The sequence below is a fragment of the Puma concolor genome, chromosome A1 (genome assembly GCF_028749965.1).
Source record: "Puma concolor isolate L17-30 chromosome A1, mPumCon1.1.hap2, whole genome shotgun sequence".
Lineage (NCBI taxonomy): Eukaryota > Metazoa > Chordata > Mammalia > Carnivora > Felidae > Puma > Puma concolor.
In genome coordinates, this window is record NC_141667.1 from 78,073,302 (window position 1) to 78,092,967 (window position 19,666).

At 36.0% G+C, this 19,666-nt stretch overlaps 1 long non-coding RNA gene across 1 annotated transcript in view; it reads right to left on the reverse strand.

The window, feature by feature from the left end:
• Window positions 1-3,063: 3,063 nt before the first annotated feature.
• Window positions 3,064-19,666, reverse strand: part of LOC147584247 (uncharacterized) — a 312,889-nt gene continuing 296,286 nt past the window's right edge. The window contains exon 7 of the long non-coding RNA XR_015245307.1: window positions 3,064-3,124. This is a non-coding gene — a long non-coding RNA (uncharacterized LOC147584247). The remainder of the gene's footprint in view (window positions 3,125-19,666) is intronic.

The following is a 19,666-nucleotide window of genomic DNA, read 5'->3' on the forward strand; positions in this document are numbered from 1 at the left end:
CCTTATCATACCCAAATTTCATCTGTTTTAGTGGTTCTATAATTTTCTCTAACTACCAACTGTGCCTCAGAATCAACACTGTGGAACTTGACCAAATACACTATTATCCTAATACTTCTTTCCCCTCCATAGGAACAATCACCAATATCCCAGAAAGCCTAAGCATAGAACTGTAAAAGCATATCCCTATTTGTTTTCTGTTACTTGGTATACTGCTGAATCACAGAAATAAGGATACATTCAGGTCTTTGGATTTAGTTGAGTTTACCCTTTCATGTCATTTTAAGTTTGTATTATAATAATCCTTCAGGTTTCAGGAAAAAAAAATTAATAACTGAAGTTTTTCACTTCAACAAGCATTGAGCTGAATATGGAGAAAAGGGAACCCTTGTGCACTGTAAAGTAAACTGGTACAGCCACTATGAGAAATAATATGGCAGCTCCTCAAAAATTAAAAATATAACCACCATATATTCCTGCAATGTCACTTCTGGGCCCCAAAATAGAAATCAGGTTCTTGAAGTTATATTTTTCATTTCCATATTAATTATAGCACTGTTCACAGTTTCCAAGACATGGAAGCAATCTATGTGTCTATTCATGGATGAATGGATAAAAATTCCTTCAGTGGTCACAGACTCCGGCCTGAGGTCCGGCCTGAGGTGTGGCCCTGGACTGGCTGGCCTTCAATGACTTGCTGGAGCTGGCTGTCCACAACTGCCAGAGCTTCCACCTGCTAACTTTCTGCCTGCAGCCTTACACGTGCTCTTCACCTCCAGCCACATTCAGACCCATTCTCTTCCCCACCATTCAGTGGTAAGATGAGCTGGATGAAGAACCTGATCTAGATGCTGGAGACGCAGACCGTGCCAGGCACCTGCCGCCAGTTGATGCCTCAACCCTTTGTCCTGGATGCCCTCTATCTGCTCCTAGACGTCCCTGTGCCTAAGCTGTGCCCAGTGAACATGCAGCGGTACAGCGCCCATGAGAAGCAGCAGCTGGCAGCCTCATGGTCACCATGCTTCCCTACTCCTTAGCCTACAGCCAGGAGCACACAACCCACCAACAGGCAGTAAGACTACAGATGGTAGCCCAACATAGAGTTTTGCCACTTTTCCAAGCTGCCCACCTGTCCACAGGACCCTCATCTACCAGCCAAATAACTCATCACCTGAGAGATGGATGTGGAGAAGACAAGGCAGACAGAGACTTTTGTCTGGGCTAGGGACAGCTTCCAGGTATGTGGGGGTCCACCAAGGCCTAGGATCCAAAATGGGGGACACTGGAGAGAAAGGAGCACAGCTACGCACCCCATGCAGCCATGAGCAGTGAGTGGCTGGAGCACATCTTAAAGAGCATAGCCTTGGAAGAGGAGCAGGCTGAGAGGGACTTCAGTTGGTGGTCATTAGGAAAGTGGCAGGCCACAGAGCAGGATCCTCACCCAAGAGGGACATGGGCAAGCTGTCCACAGGAACACAGTAGTGGGCAGAATCATGTCTGGCTCCACCTCTGGGAGGGCATCCCCAGGGCTCTGTAGCAAAGCAAGTACTGGGGGAGCTGCTGTAGCTTTGTAGTCCATGCCTGAAGCCCAGACCCATCCTGGATACAGGTAGTTTAGCTTCTTCTTCTTTTTTTAATTTAAAATTTTATTTTATTGTGATAAAAGCACTTGGCATGAGACTGATCTCCTTAACGGACTTTTAAATGTGAATGCAATATTGTTTACTAGAGGCATAATGTTGTACAGAAGACCTCTAGAACTTATACATCTTGCATTATTGAAACTCTATACTCAATGATTAGCAACTCCTCGTTTTCCCCACCCCCAGCCACTGGTATCTACCATTGTGCTCTCTGCTTTTATGAGTTTAAGTATTTTAGATATGTCATAAAGTGTCACCAGTGGAATCATAAAGTATTTGTCCTGGGCCTGGCTTATTAAATTTAGGTGAAGTCTTCAGTGTTCATTCATCTTTTCACATACGGCAGGATTTCCTTCTTTTTTAAGACTATATCATATTCTATTATATGCATATACTGCATTTTCTTCATTTATCCATAAATAATTTATTACCAGAAATATATATTTGAGGATTACATCATGATTTTTTATTTCCTCCCCAATAATATTTTTAAAAATCTAGATTAGTGACTCTTTGATTAAAATACTACTGTAATTCAATCATATCATATGGGCTTACTGATGGTTAGGAACCCAATTTTGTTGTGAAAATTTTAAATTAAAAATATGTTGGGGCGCCTGGGTGGCTCAGTCAGTTGGGCGTCCGACTGGCTCAGGTCATGATCTCACAGTTTGTGAGTTCGAGCCCCGCGTCAGGCTCTGTGCTGACAGCTCAGAGCCTGGAGCCTGTTTTGGATTCTGTCTCCCCCTCTCTGTGCCCCTCCCCTGCTCCTGGTCTGTCTCTGTCTCTCTCAAAAAATAAACATTAAAAAATTTAAAAAAAAATAATATGTCAACATAATTTGCATTGTAGTTTATTTCATTTTTGATCTGGTATCCTTTTCCCATGGATAATATTATAGACTTCTGATTAATGTAAACATGTGCTCCTTTTTAACATAAAGTGAATAAAGTATTTTAAGCTAAAAAAAATATTAGAAATTAAACCAAATCAAACAAATATCAGAACATTAAAAAAGAGCAAGAGATTCTAAACACATTATATAGTCCCAAAATATAATGGAAGAAAATGTATTTAATACAAAAGTTAAATATTTCTGAATTAAGTGAAAATAAGGCATGCCTATGTTAATAGCATATTTATATAATCACCAAATCCTTATATGATTTATATAATCATAATGAGATAATTTTAAAGATACTAGCTGATGTAACATACATTAAAAAACTTAGTAGGGTGACCTTGGTGAGAATATTCCAAAATTCAAAACCAGAGCAGTGTTAGTAAGTTCTGAAAATTGACATTTTTATACTTATGTTGAAAATATATTTTCATATATATTCAGTATATTTCAAAATATATTTCAAAGAAAATATTTTCTTATGAACTGAAGGAATTTTATTTTTTTTTTACTTTCTCACCTCTTTCAGCGCCCTTGTTCTTCCTTCCTCTCTCACTCACATACGCCCCATTTTTCCTTCCTAGGAAAGAAATTAATTTTTTTTAACCAAAGAGTTGTCATTCACTTGATGTAGAGTCCTTATGCATCACCAGAGGGTTAAAACTGATTAGTAAGTTTAATATGAATGAATAAATTGTATTAGCTCCGAGGTACTTTTCTGACCTCATTGAGATGTTCTACTAGCTGCTTAATGTTTGTGCTAAACTGCTTTTATGCATGAATCTTGACTCTCTCCCAAGGGAAAACCAGAGAGGTTGGTAAGTGGAACAACTAATTAATAGTCCATTTAGATACATAAGGAGTATTACACTGATAAGAAAACCCAGTTGGGAACAGCCAAAATGCCCTTAAAAAATGAAAGAATATGAACAACACAAGCTATTTTAAATCTTCATCCTTTTTTAGCAATAATCCTCAAAACATGGTGTATGTGTTATTTTTATAACATTTCCTCATAAATGGCTAGAAACCCTTGAGAAATACATGTATTAAAAAGCACACTTGTGAGATATTATTCTCAATGGTAGAAAAGAGTACATTTTAGAACTGTACATAGAAAATAGTGTGATTGTTTTGAAGAAGTATATCTGAAAAGCAGTAAATGATCAGAAGTTCTGTGACAGAAAATATACAACCTAGTCTCCAATTCCATAATTCACTGGTTATCTTGCAATACTTTTTTCAAGGCTTATTGAGGCTTGAAAGACCGTTCTGTTGCTTTCTTTCTTATAAGAACCCACCCTCAGTGAGCCATCATTTCCATGGTCACCTGCTATGATATTCTGCAATACTCAACCGTCTCTCCAGAGTGGAATGTATCTTTCCAGTGTCCCCTTGAATATATTCCTCTTTAGGCCAGTTTGTAAACTGGGCCCCTTCAGCTTCAGACTCCTTGGTCAGCTAGTGGTCATCTTTTCTGCCCAACAGAAACTGGGCCTCAGGAAACTTCTTTTCTATGCTGTTAGCTATACTCCATACTTTTTCATTATTTACTTTTCACTAATTATTCTTAATTTTCATATTTAAAAAGGGTCATGGGTGATTCTTTACACCTGGAAAAGCTTTGTCTTCTAACTTTGAATGTCTAATCCCACCTGATGTCTGTGGTGATAAACAGAGGCAGAAAGTCAAATTTATAAAACAAGAGATTCATAGACATGAATCTGTAGAACGGAAAACAAGCTGGACATCAATAATTAGATATGCTTTCTTGCCTTTGTGATATCTTGGAAACCTTGAACAGCCCCACTTAAAAGGCTCTCCAATATTCATTTAGTAATTAAGCCAATAAATTGGAGGCAGGGAGTGTTTGTTTTACAACAAAAAGTAAGCAATATAATCTGTTGGTTCTATCACCATATATTTCAGTCACCCCTCTTTGGAGAGGGGATACTAAACTCATTTTTTTATGTTCTGGAAGGATTAGCACCCTTTGACACAAAGCTATAATCATGGCTAAGATCTATTATAACAACACTATAATACAGAAAGAGCAGAAAAAGAAAAGATACACATATGCAAAGGAAATCACACACAGGCTCCCAAGTTCTTCCTCTTTCTCTGCTAGCATAAGATGCAATTTTCTCCTGTAAGATATCTCCACACAAAGAAGACCACCTGAGTCTTGGGGTCTAGAATTCTTAAAAGTACAAACTCCAGTCCAGAACCAAGTATACCATTACTCTTAATATCTTCTTTAAATATGGTGACAGTTTGGTTCATCTTGACACATCATATTACACATTCAGGAAGAGAACCCTACAGTGTAATGCTTAGTGTTTGACCCAAGGGTTGTTGACATGACTACAGAGACAAAGATCTGAGTAAGCCAGCCCTGCTGTAGTAACTATTTCTCCCACCTGCCTAAGACTAGACATCCAACTGAAAAGGTAAAAAAGAAAAAAAGTGATGTAGAAGATCTTTGAGTCAAAGAAAGTTTTCAGGAAATGAGACAATGTAGTGTAACAGTGAGGGCACCCGGGTTAGTCTGTAATGCCTCTCTTTGTCTTTTAACCTCAGCAACTAATTGTTGTGTGATAACTTTTTTTTTAAAGTTTATTTAATTATTTAGAGGCGGGGGCGGGGAGAAGGGAGAGAGAAAAGGAAAAAGAAAGAAACTCAAACAGGCTCTGCACTATCAGCACAGAGCCCAATGTAGGGCTCCAACCCACAAAATGTGAGATCATGATATGAGACAAAATAGTCAGATACTTAACCAACTGAGCCACCCAGGTGCCCCGTTTGTGTTATAATTTTGAAGGAACATTTCTCTCTTCCACAATCTCAGTTTTCTTAATTTTTAGCTCACACAAATCTTGGGGAATTAAAATAAATCAACATGTAGATTTCTTTGGCATTTAGTAGTTCCTCCTGAAATGAATGCAAATATTAAACCTTGAAACAACTTAAAATTATTGTGGATTTCACTGAAAAAAGCAAACAATTTAATTAAACTTTCTTTTTTATTTGACCAAGTGCATTTTCATTCTAATTACAACGTTGTGCTGAAGCTCTTGTTAACTTGCAAACTGAATAAGGTGAGATGGTATGTGCCAGGTGGGATAATATTTATCCTGGACTCATCTGCCATTTGCTTGCACACTGTGTATGTTGACCAAAATGACCTCAAGATCTCCTTGGCAGGCTCTTCAGGAAAGAGGACACACTTGACTCATCAGTGTCTGGCCTTGAATATAAAATATGTTTTCAATAAGCACAAAGTGTCTTTTTAGTTATGCTGTGCAGTAGTGCAGGAGACCATGTGTTTTGGCTTCTAGAGGTCACGGCTGACTGTTTAACAAGGCTTACTCTTCCTTTAGTGGTCCTTCACTTAATCATTGGAATGTTGAAATATGACCTTTCAACTTTTGTTGTTTGCTATTGTCCTTATTACTATGCTTCAACAAACACCAAGAACATTTTTTTACAAAGAGCATATCCAGATACCAAAGCAGTTATTTTCCTTAGATAGAGGACAATTAAGTTGAGAATGTATTTAAATTCCTAGGGATGAACACTATAGCCATGATGCACATTTCCCTATAGGATAATAATCTTGATGTGTACATTTTATTCTATAATGGTAAGGACATTGATAAAACATATGTCCACTTGTCAAATATTTGTCAGGCACTATTATTTTCTTTATGAGCAAATATGCTTCCCTAAAAATATTACTGTTCAAACCTTAAGGCACCAACGTACAATTATTAAGAAAGTAAGAAGAAAGTGAGATAGATAGGGAAAATGACATTGTTAAAAAATTATTGCAAAATATAGAGGCTATACAACAACTAATGTGTATTAATATTCAGCCTTCATATGCAGAAGTTAACTTTGGGTAAATTTTCTCTCCTATTCTGATTGTAAAAATAATTGCTTTGCTATTAACTTAAATGGAATGTACATTCTACATAATTTTTTAAAATGTAGTGGCTTATTCTATTCATTTTGAATTCAGGATTCAATTTTTCAGGACTTGATGTTATAATTCTTTGTAACACCTGAGAATGTACTGGAAAAAACTGGTAGATTCTAGCCATTTTGCAAGAACAGGCTATTTTGAATAATTAAAAAATTTTAAAGGCACATTAAAAGTTTTTTATCTGCTTTATCCAAGAAAAATGCAAGAGAAAAATATTAGAAATAAAAGTTAAAAATACAACATTATTAGATATTAATAAATTTATTTTCAATGTCTTTCAGAGCTTAAGATAAATTCTTAAAAATAAGGAAAAAAGTTTATGAAGATTTTTTTTAAATGTTTGGAACATTGTTGCTCTTTAAAATTGCAATAATTTGTAAATTGTTTATCATTGACTGTAACTATAAAAAATAAGAAAAGTGATTAGCAATAGAAATAATATAGAAGTGATTTGCCACCTAGAGATATACATAAATATATTTAATGCCTTTAAAACTTATTGTCAAAATTCTTTTGTAAGTACTTCTAGAAATTTGCATCATCACTAACTGAAAACTCAGCTAAATGTTTATTTTCATCACAGATTATCATCAGTTTTGGCTTTTGTCAGTATAGTAAGGGTAACATAGTGTCCACTAAGACACTTTTAAAAATGTTTGTTCCTGACTACTTTTAACTGTCTGAGTGTTTCACTCCAAACAGTGTTGCTTAACTTTCAGTGCTCAAGAATAAAGCGGTATTGGCCTAACTTGTAAAGTTTTTAGATAAAGAAGTCTTGCTAGTGCTTTTCTTTAGAAGGTGTTTAGGTTTAAAGTCTTAGTTATTCTGACGGTATTCTTAATGATCTGTATAGAATTGCCTAGGGAAACATAAAAGTGCCTATTTTTAGAAATAGGCAACAGTAGAAAGTAGTATGAAAATATCAGCAATGCATCACTCTTATTTGAAGATATAAATCACAACTACCTAGTAATGGAGAATCTTCTAATTAGGGGTTATGAGGTTAACTTTCTTAGCTTCATTAGGTTTAGTTAAAATAGAAACAGCTTAAATATTCATAACATTTACATCCATAAAACTATATTAAAAGGAATTTGCACACTGTATAATTCTTGCTTGTTTTAACCCTGGGAAGAGTCCAAAGTAATTAGAGGACAAACAATAACACTTTTTATTTTGTTTTTTAATTAGCTAGAATTTATAAGTAGGTAAACCCAGTCACCTTATCTTCGATGATTTTTGATAAAGTACAAGGCATAATGGAAAATGTCACTAAAGATAGTCAGGGATGACTAGCACCTGCTCTCAAGAAGATGATGAAGCAAGTAAGAAATGACGGGGAAAAAAGGGCCATTGTTTGTTTCAAGTTATCAGGAAGACACATCTGTTCAATTGTGTTTTTAACAAGGTGCTATGAAGGATAAGGAAGATTATCTGTGTTTCTAGACCAATAGAAATGATTAAGATTCAGGATTTTTTTTTTTTACTTGTTGAAGTATATGACCCACCTTTCATTATACCAAGCTTGACCCCTGAGCAGCATTCAGCTGCTACCATACTATCATCTTGTTAGTTTCTATTTCTGCTATAAAAAATCACCACAAACTTAGTGTCTTAAAATGACAAATGTTTCTTATCCTCTATCTCTGTACTTTGGAAGTTCAAAACAAATCTTACTGACCTAAAATCAAAGTATTAACAGGGCTGCATTGTTTTCTGGAGGCTGTAAGGAAAAATCTGCCTCCTTGCCTTTTCCAGCTTTTAGAAGCTGTTCATAGTCCTTGATTCTGGGCCACTTTCCATCTTCCAAGTCATCAATGGCCAATCAAGTCCTTTTCACATCATATCATTCTTACTTTGATTCTTATTCTGCCCCTCTTCAACTTTTAGAGAATCTTGTGATTATACTGATCTCACCCAGGTAATCTGGAATAATCTCCCTATTTTTTCACCTGATTAGTAAATGTAATTACATCTGCCACCTATTTCTCATTTGCCAGGTAACCTCACAGATTCATAGATTATGGAGATTCTGTCAAGAACATCTTTGGGTGGGGGCCATTATTCTGTCTGCCACAGCTGTGAACTATGAAGATGGAACATAGATGGATATAGTTCAATGTTTTAATGAAATGAATCTTAAACTCTTCTTAAGCATGTTTAACATTTTACTGAACTTCAGGAAATTTCTGTTTGGTCTTCCAGTGTTTCTTAAAATAAACACCTGCACTCCACATTCTCTCAGTCTGCCTAAGAAACTATTTGTGTTTTTTGTTTGTTTGTTTTATGAGCTTCAAATAATGTCACCCACTGAGGTCAGCCTCTGATGCCTAATGAGTTTCTAAAAAACTTCTTGATCAAAACATTCCTGGCCTTGAAATAAAGTTGCCATTGAATCCAAGCTCTGAAAGGCAAGTTGAACTTGAGGACAGGACACAAAGCCCACTCTGCTGTAAGGAATCATATCCATGTAGTATTATCTGGGTGTGTCAGATCAACACCTGTGCAAACATTTTGATCTCTGGCTTATATGCACCAACACTTGAAATCTTTCAATATTGAAGGAGTTCTGCAACCAGTTTAATTAACAATAAGTATCTTCTCGTTTTTGGAAAGGTTCAGGAGTCTGACTTGCTTAATTTTCTGAAAACCATAAAAAGAGCTTCTGTAAGTTCTCCAAATATCTGACATTTTTCTTTCATTTTGTTTTGTTTGGTCTTTCCCTTGGAACATTAGAAGTCAGTCATATTTCTTACCTAGATCATGGGAGACACAATTACCCTGCTTAGCCATTTAAGTCAACTAGAATAGAGGACCGTGGGTGCCTCAGTCAGTTAAGCGTGGGACTCTTGATTTTGGCTCAGGTCATGACCTCAAGGTTGATGAGTTCAAGTTCCACATCAGGCTTTGTGAAGTGCCACGCCTGTTTGGGATTCTTTCTCCCTTTCTCTCTGCCCCTTCCCTATGCATGTGTGCACTTGCTCTCTGTCACTCTCTCTCTCTCAAAATAAATGAATAAACTTAAAAAAAAATCAACTAGAATAGTCCTTAATTTTTTTTATTATTTTCTTCCTAAGTCCTTCAAAATATCTCCCATTGTATTCTGATCTTTGGAAACATCCTCTTTGAAACAATCCTCAATGGCATTCCCTTTCTCATGTATATCTTAACCTTGTATATTTTCCCTGGGTTTCAGAATTTACTAATCTTCCACTGATCAACTGTAACTAGAAATTATAAAAGTTTAGAAGGATTGTATATGACATGAGGACCAATGAAAGGTTAACTATTTTTGGAATTTACTCCTTCCTTGCCTAAAAAAACTCCAGAAAATCAGTCAGGAGACCCTGGAGTTAAACTGGGTTAGCAGTGGCTAAAAAAAAAAAAAAAAAAAATGCACGAAAACAGTGAACCAAACTGAGTGATTCAGACATATTAGATATAAAGAGGCAATAATTAAACCTTTTTTTAAATTGAGGTATAATTGACATTCATTGTATTTCAGGTGTACAACATAATGATCAATATTTGTATATAGTGTGAAACAATCATCACAGTAAATCTAGTTAACATCAATCACCATATATAGCTACAGAATCCTTTTCTTGTGACACATTTAATATAAAGCTTGCCGTATTGTGATTTAATTCTATTTTGGGCATAAATGGCTTCCTTTTAAGGTAAGCAACAATAATGAATATTTTTTGGAAAGCTAAAAATACCCCTTTCCCATACTAGAATCAGCTGAAGACAACCTTAGTGAGTTAGATCATGACTCTGAGTTATCTGTTCTCCATATTTTTGTCCATTTTCTCTTTAAGATTTTTTTAATTTTTTTAATTTTTTTAAATGCTCATTTATTTTTGAGAAAGAGAGAATGAGCAGATGGTGGGGGGTGGGGTGCAGATAGAGGAGTTGAAGCAGGCTCTGTGCTGACAGAAGAAAGCCCAATTTAGGGCTCAAACTCATGAACTGTGAGATCATGACCTGAGCCGAAGTCAAATGCTTAACCGACTGAGGCACCCAGGTGCCCCTTGTCCTTTTTCTCTCTCTGGAATGAATTCTATTGAGAGATGGATTCATGAAATGATATAGTTTAAGAGAAGTTTTCCTAAGCCTGAAATTTCTCTAAAGTAGTTTTAAAAATCTTCTAATAGGAAATATATTGGGTTCAACAGAGATGCAGGAGTAGATTCTTGGAATTATCAGTCATTCAAATATCAGTGTGCATTAATTTGATTGTTTTTATTTTTTTCTTTAACATCTGTGCTGATGGCAGTGAAATAGCAGGGATTTAGAAGGGAGGAGGTCGCCATGATAGGTAGAGGGCCAACATGAGTTGTTTGGGCCAATTAGCAGAGGGAAATACAGGGGTTGGTAGAAGTGTCAGTCTTTGCTGTGGGTGAAAGAATGCCAGATGAAGGAGAAATGTGGGCCACACTCATGTCAACAACACAACTTCTGCCTATCTTCACACTGGCCCACCAAAGGGGGATGATAACTTGATGCTCAGAAGAAGGGATTATAAATTAGAAAAGCCACCAGAATGGATTAGAGTATTTATAAATGTTTGTATGATTTTATGAAAGAATACAGCGAATACCTTTTTGAAAGATAACTACAACTATTAAAATGTGCACATTTTCTGAAACTGCTACACTCAAATGAGTATGCGCTGAACTGAATGAATAACTAAATGAATGTAGGATGTAACTCTAAGAAAGGGATCTCACACCACTGGCTTTTGGAAGGTTTTATGGGTTGAATTATATTCCCCCAAAGATGCTAAAGTCCTAATCCTCAGTACCGCAGATGATCAAGTTAGGATGAGATTATTAAAGTGGGCCCTAACCCAAATGACTATGTCCTTATAAAAAAAGGTAAATGTGGACACTAAAGCAGACATGCACAAAGAAAGATTATGTGAAAAGACAGAATGCTATATGCTATATGAGTATTGGAGTCATGTTGCCATAAGCTAAGGAACATGTGAGACTATCAGAAGCTGAAGAGGCAAGAAAGTATCCTTCCCGAGTGCCTTCAGAGGGACACGTCCCTCACGGCCCTTGATTTATTGACACAATAAATTTCTGTTGTTCAATGCCATCCAATTTATGATACTTTGTTACAGCAGCCCTGGGAAATTAATGTAGGTGTCCTTTTAAAAATAATTAAAAAAATGATTTAAAAAATTATGTTTATTTTTGAGAGAGAGAGAGAGAGAGAGAGAGAGCGCGCGCGCGCGCGAGCATGAGTGGGGGAGGGGCAGAGTGTGAGGGAGACACAGAATCTGAAGCAGGCCTCAGGCTCTGAGCTGTCAGCACAGAGCCCAACGCGTGGCTAGAACTCACGGACTGCGAGATCATGACCTGAGCCGAAGTCGGCCGCTTAACCGACTGAGCCACCCAGGCACCCCTAAAAAAACAATTTTTAATGGAAACAACTAAGTTTATTTTGCTCAGCATTAAGTTTTTTTGATTTGTAAGTTTTGTGTTTTAGTTTCTCTGTTACTTTCTTTCTTACAAAGGAAAATCTATGGACTACTCTGATGACGTGTGGCATTCAGGCTACATGTAGGGTATACATTCAAAGTAAAATAGCTAAATAACAATCTAATATGTGAGGTGGAATAAAGTAAATTAATTTTCACAAGTTTGTCTCTGTACCTGGCCGCTATGCTATCTAATGGGAAATAAGCGATTTCACCCTATATCTCTGAGCTGAAAATAAAACACTCCATAATGTTTGTATTCTTTTATATGGCATTTTTCTTACTGTTGTGATAGTGATGCTCAGGTTTCCCTAATGCTTTATGTCAACTGCAAAGATGTGACCTTGCAGGGACATAAATGATCCCATCTAGGCCAGCCATCTGCATTATCTGATCTTTTCTCCCTAACCCACCTATCCACACACACAATTTCACTAAAGTCTCTTTGCTGTGACTGACTCAAATTCTGAAAATACGCAGATTAGATAGATGATAGAGGGGTGAGAGAAAGCAAGAGGGCACAGTGGAGTAAGAAAAATGATATGCAATAAGATATATTTGCAAATCAACCTAATCTCACAATGCACAGTGTTAGGAAATTCTGACTTTTAAACATATATCTATCACTTCTTAGAAATTTCTATTTATTTATTGTTTATATGTTTGTTTTTTGTTCATTTTACCTGTTGGCTTGTTTGAGTACATAATGATTATTAGGTGATGAACCAATATAAATATTTAATAACAACACCTGAAAGATTATAAAATTAACAAACCTAACATTTTTCATAAGAAAATAGGAAAAGATGAGGTAAGATTTTAAAGTGAAAAGAGCCCACAAGATGAAAAAAATATATATGATCTGATGAGTAACTTTTTAAAAAGCATCATGAATGTATGCTATTCTTATTTCTTGAAAGTCCTTGAGAAAATCTTATTAGGGTGCAAATGACTTTGTTATGGATCAGAATGATAAAAGGCCTCTCATCCAGAATAAAAATTGCTTTTTGCTTATAAATTCTATTGTTGTAAGCATCCTCTGTCTCTTCCTGCTAATGCAAATAAAATTAACATTTTCCAGGTAAACAGTATTTCCCTTACATGTGTTTAAGTAGCCAAGTAATCTTGTCACAGATGTTTTTTCCATCAAGCATTTCACTTAAAAGTTTCTAATCGTTCTTCAAACCTTCAGAGTTTAATTTTGGTCTTCTCCAGTTCTAGCGTTTTGCATTAGCAGGAAATAGCATTGTGCCAAATATTTCTAATTGACATCTGCAGAGTATCCTGTAATTCTTCCCTCATCTGTCAGGTAATTCAACTTCTGTAGTCCTATTTTTAAATTAATGAAGCAAAGGAATGTTGTTTTCCCCTTTGTGAAACTGAAAAACAAGATAAGCTTCATCATGGTTATATTAGGGGCATAAGAACATGCCTTCATTTGGGGAAATTCTATACATGCTTAGAAGAGACAGGCCATAATCCAGAATATAAAAGTGTGAATGTGTGATTTTGTTCAAAGGCATCGCTAATATACTTGTCTTATTGTCACAACTTCTAAATATAAAGCTTTGTTTTTCTTTTTCAGCATGATTTAGCATCATTAGTCATACTCACAAAGTCACTGCAGGGAAGATTTAGATGTCAGAGTCATTTTACAGGTGAAGAAATTTAGAGGAATAAAAAAAAAAAAAGCGTGTGAGACTGAGATACAGACGTTGGTTGGTTGAGTTTTTTTCCCCAAATGGTTTTCAGTCCTCCTCAGAAATCCATGGGGGTTTCTTATTGTGTTGTGTCAAAGCAAAATACTTTTTTCTGGACTCTTCAAACACTGTTCTATTCTTCAGAGCCAAATAAAAAGCCTAAAATAATCTCTACAATGATTACGTTACTACAATAATAATTATTTCTAAATAACTTATGGACACTTATGATAGAAACAGCTTTAGCAGAGTGAATCCAACTGTAGAAGATTGATAAAGGTATCTTAGACAGATGAGGGAGACCCAAGAGTGAGAAAGCAATGTGGACCATGGAACTGGCTTTGATCATATTCACAGCACAGAAATAAGCAATATGCTTCAAGCATTTTAATGTGATCTAGAGGGATCATAGGCAGTCAAGCCAGCCCAAACGGAAAGAAGAGCTGGCACTCTCTCTGGTGAATTGGAAGAGGCCATTTTAGTTTCAGTTCCCCCTCAGGGTCATATACTACAATTCACTATTATGCAAATGACTAAATTTCCAAGGTGAGTTGTAACTGGCAATGTAGCTACCTGTGTTACAGGTGATATAATGAGGCCTTTACAGGCCTAACATATACACTTAACTATGATATTTCTCTTGAGCCTGGAATGGTGCTGTGAATATTTCTCTCTGCTGTAGTTCTTGCTATGAAAATTCTAAATATAAAATCTATTCAAATTAAAGAAAATTTTCATCTGATAAGAATAAATCTACTTTGAGAGCCTAACTATAGAAATTACTTTTTTATATTACATTAGGAAAAGGATAAAGTCACCTAAAAACCTAAAGCCAAAAAGAAACATGAAAGGGATATTGATCAAGTTGATCCATTATTACAAAATTGGATTAAAAAACATAATTATGGATTTTAATCAAATGATCTCACTAATCACTGAGTAAATTGCCTCCTAAATTTAAATCTATGAGTCTAGTTTCTCTGACTTAAAAATGTGCCTCTACCAATTTTCAGTTGAGTAAGTTCTCTTAAAATTGAGCTAGTGGGTTCATATTGTAGACATAATATTTATTCCTCTTATAGTTTTATAGCCCTTTTTGTGACAAATTTTTATTGTATTTTGGAAAATTGTTGATTCCAGTAAAAAAAGAATATACACTTTTGAACTAGTGTTTAGAATTGTAAAAGAAACAAAGATCTTTTTTATAATGCTTATTTTGCTTCTAATTATGTGTGTTCATGAAAAAATTTACTTAGTTCTCACATATTTCCATTTCTTTGTATTGCTATCAAGATAAAGAAGATGGATGGAGAAGATGGATGGAGAAGATGGATATAAAAACACCTATAAAGCATTCAGAGTACATAAGTTTCCTGTGAGATTACTGTTCCTATTTCGACTATTACTATTTATTTTGATTCAGCCATCTGTACATTTCTTAAGTTGTGTTGAGCAATCTCAAAAATGGTAAGTCTCTATTTTTCTTTCTCAAATGGATGTGAAGAGAATACAGCTGTTAACAATAAGATGATAATTTTATCTCAAAATTTTTCAAATATTAGGGGCGCCTGGATGGCTCAGTCGGTTAGGCATCTGACTTCCTCCCCGGTCATGATCTCGTGGTTCATGGGTTCGGGCCTCACATCGGGCTCTGCGCCTACAGCTTGGAGCCTGGAACCCGCTTCAGATTCTGTGTCTCCTTCTCTGTCTGGTCCTCCTCTGTTTACACTCTTTCTCTCAAAATGAATAAATGTTAAAAATTTTTTTTTTCAAAAATTAGAACACACTGGCAGCTGCAATCAAAATAAAAAGAAGAGTTTAATAAAACAGAAATGTGAAAAGTCAGTAAGAGTTAAATATGATGGTAATGAGGGTGATTAAATATTTGGGAAAATTGCTAATAGCATGGTCCACTTTTAAAAGTTGATTGTACAAGCGATGTTGGTGAGAAAGAGTGTTTATAGTGTGACTTAAATTAAGGAAATCCATCTTAGAAAAAAGACCATTATCTTGGAAATGTTAGAAAAGGTCAAATTTATTATCATTTAGGTATGATTTCCACAATGATCTTAGTATGATATTCTTTCTTTTATATCCACTCATGTGTCTGCATTTATTTTTGGAGTGAACAACTCACATGAAAAGACAAAACTATTACACAACTAGCTGCTTCAAGAGGGTTGTTTCTGCCCGAACTTAATTAGCCATTACCTAACACATACTTACTGAAACTAAATAATATAAGAAAGTGAAATTCTGAAGTAGGCACATGAGGGAGAGGACTGGGTACAATTATATTGTATTGGATGGTTCTGAATGGTATTGCTCTTCTTGTTTCCTTTAATTATACATATTCCTCTATATCCTCAATTTAGATATTTGGTTAGTCAATTTCCTTCTCCAATCACCAGGGCGAGTCCCCAGATAATTTGAATGTGTTCATTCAAATGAAAAGACAGTGTATTTCTTTCTTTCCTTGTTTATTTCTTTCCTTTTTTTTTATTTTTAATGTCTCAGTTGTTAAAGATCAACTTAGTATGCAGTCTTGAAGTGTTGGAGAAGCTGTTCAATCAAGTTTGACAGCAATAGTAGTATGACAACATGCTCACTGGGGACTAGAGTACTCTAATCATAATAACTAAGATTGGTTTGAATCCTAACAGTGATTAAGCTCTCAATTCTCCTGGATCAATAAATTTTGACATTAAAATGAAAGGAAACCTAGTCAATACATGCCTGTGTCAAAATGTATGCAGTTACCCTAGGAGAAAATTCATGCTGTAAGAGTAACTCATTTATACAAAAGTGATAGAATGTCTTACTAAGCATACTGGAAGAAAATTCTGACACTGAAAATATATGAGAAAATTGATTATGTAAGCCAGGCCTTTTACATGTAAACGGTGGGCTGGAGATTAAGAGAGAAGCATTCTGCATGGATTACTAGAACGATGTTAGAAGTTCTACAGGGATACAAGCAGTATACAAGTTACCTCTTCGTAAGGTTGTAGATAGGTCTGAAGGTAAGAAGTGGGCCTGAATAATAGCACTAAATCAAGTAGCTTTATATATTAACTCATAGCACTGCTAATGAGTTGAAGGGTTTCAGAGTCATGGATACTACTCCGTTTACTATGATATCAAACAGGTATCAGATTACAAAGAGACAGAAATATAAGTAAATACAGGACCATCAGTAAATAGTAATTAAAAGTGGTACTTTAGAAACTAAAAAAAGAAAAAAATGTAGAAAAAGGAGCAAGAGGAATGATTACACAGGTCTTGGAACAGCTATTGACTCTGGAATGTCAGTAACCATTGGAAGAATAACTGCGTGTAGAAATACTTCACTTGGCAAGATGCTTGAGTGAAAATAAAAAGGATACTTCCTGTTTCTTATTTATCATGAGGCTAGTGGTTCTACCTAGGAATATGTGAATGTGAGTAAAGAAAAACATAATGCTTCCGTATGTATTGTATGGTATAATACTATCCTTGATATAAATGGGCATTCTGTTAAAAGAAATGTATTATTGTCAAAAAAGTTGGAGACATTGAGATAAATGTTTATTGAAAGATATGCCAGAGTATTTGACAAATGAATGTCCAATGTATCATTTTTGAATAGGTGCACAGTGAACAAGTTTTCCTTAATGTTTTTATTGATAAACTTCATTTTTTAGAACATTTTTATGCTTACAGAAAAACTGAGCAGATACCATGGGGTGTACATATATACTTTTGTTTCTCCCTTGCCATTTCTATTTTAATATCTTACATTACTGTGGTACATTCTTTAACAATGGAACAAATTTCTCTTTATTTGTAGTTTGCTGGGTTTTTGTCAGGAATGTGTGTTGAATTTTGTTAAGTGACTTTTCTGCATCAATTGGCATGATTACATCATTTTTCTCTCCAGCCAGTTGATGTAGTAAATTACATTGATTGATTTTTTTGATTGTTGAAGCTTCCTTGCTCTCTGACATAAATCTGACTAGGTTATGGTATTTAATTATTTTCTTAAAATGTTGGCCTTATTTTCAAATATTAATTAGGATTTTGGGGTCTGTGTTCATGAAATTATTGGTCAACAATTTTCTTTGTCATGTCTTCAGCTGATTACTGATTACAGCTATTATTGTAAGGCTGGCATTACAGAATGAGGTGGGAATTGTTTCTTCTACTTTTCTCATTAGTTAAATATACTGTATTAGCTTTCCAGGTCTGCCATAACAAATTACTACAAACTGGATAGCTTCAAACAACAGAAATGTATTTCCTCATAGTTTGGGATGGATGGTAGACGCTTATATTCAAGGTGTTGACAGGGCTTTGTTTCCACTGAAACCTCAAGGGGAGGATCCTTCCTTGCATCTCCCAGCTTATTCCACCATGATGATGATGTCATTCCTCAATCTCCATTTCTTTAGGGTCAGTTACTGGAAATTTATTTTGTTCTGTTGATTATGTCCCATTTTCCTATTCTTTGAGTTCCTTGAAGCTTTGCATAGGTGTCTGCATTTGGAGAAACAGTCACTTCTCTTGGCTTTTATAGACTGGCTTTGACAAAGAAAACCTTCATTAATCAGCATAGCTAGATATTATAGGAGCCTTTCAACCTTTTCTATGGAAAAGGTGTCTTCTCTGGACTTGTCTGTGTAGATTCCTAATTAGAGAGTATATACTCTTATTTTCGGGAGCTTACAATCTCCTGCTCTCTCTCTCTGGGGTCTCTCACTGCTGTAACACAGGCCAGGACTTTGGAGACATATTCAACTCTTCTACCCCCTTTCCTATGGAGAAGCCTCAAGCTCTGTTCCTTCCCCTAAATTTATTGAACCATGTTGGGCTCAGCATATTGCCTGCTCCTTTTCCTTTATTCTTAGTTTCTCCTATGAAACTATGAGAGTTCCATTGCTCCAGTTGGGGAAATAAATTTACTAGACTGTCAGCACACCAAAATGCTGGGGACATTGGAGGAACGCTCTCCTTCACTCTCTCTCCAACCTGGTGGAGAAACCACAGCTTTTGTATGTCTTCTCTCAGTCTTATAGAGCTCTATCAGTAGCAGCCTACCCGTTTTCCTTTGTTTTCATCTCTCCCCAAGCATAGATCTGATTTTCCAACAAATCATTTTCCCTTCTTTCTGAAGGATTTTTTTAATGCTTATTTATTTATTTTTTTTTTTAATTTTTTTTTCAACGTTTATTTATTTTTGGGACAGAGAGAGAGACAGAGCATGAACGGGGGAGGGGCAGAGAGAGAGGGAGACACAGAATCGGAAACAGGCTCCAGGCTCTGAGCCATCAGCCCAGAGCCCGACGCGGGGCTCGAACTCACGGACCGCGAGATCGTGACCTGGCTGAAGTCGGACGCTTAACCGACTGCGCCACCCAGGCGCCCCAATGCTTATTTATTTTGAGAGAGAGACAGAGACATAGATTAGATGAGTAAAGGAAGGGCAGAGAAAGAGAGAGAGAGAGAGAGAGAGAGAGAGAAAGAAACCTAAGCAGGCTCCTCACTGCTGGGGCTAGAGCTCACAAACTGTGAGATCATGACTTGAGCCAAAACCAAGAGTCAGATCCTTAACTGAGTGAGCCACCCAGGCGCCCTTGAACAATTTATTTTGATTTTACTTGCAATATCGCTTCACTGGTGACTAATTCTCTCATTTTTTAAATTTGTTTTAGGAAGACTTTTTCCCTCTCCAGTTTGGAAAGATAATTACGCTGGATACAGAATTCTGTTGTGCTAGACTTTTTCTTTCAACACTTCAAATGTTTTCCTCCACCTCTCCTCTTGCTTGCAAGTATTTTAAAGAGAGGTCCAAAGTAATTTATATCTTTGTTCCTCTATAGGTAAGTTCCCCACCCGCTCCCCAACTCCTGGCTTCTTCCTAGATTTTGTGTTTATTTTTGGTTTTCTGCTGCTGCAATATGGTATGCC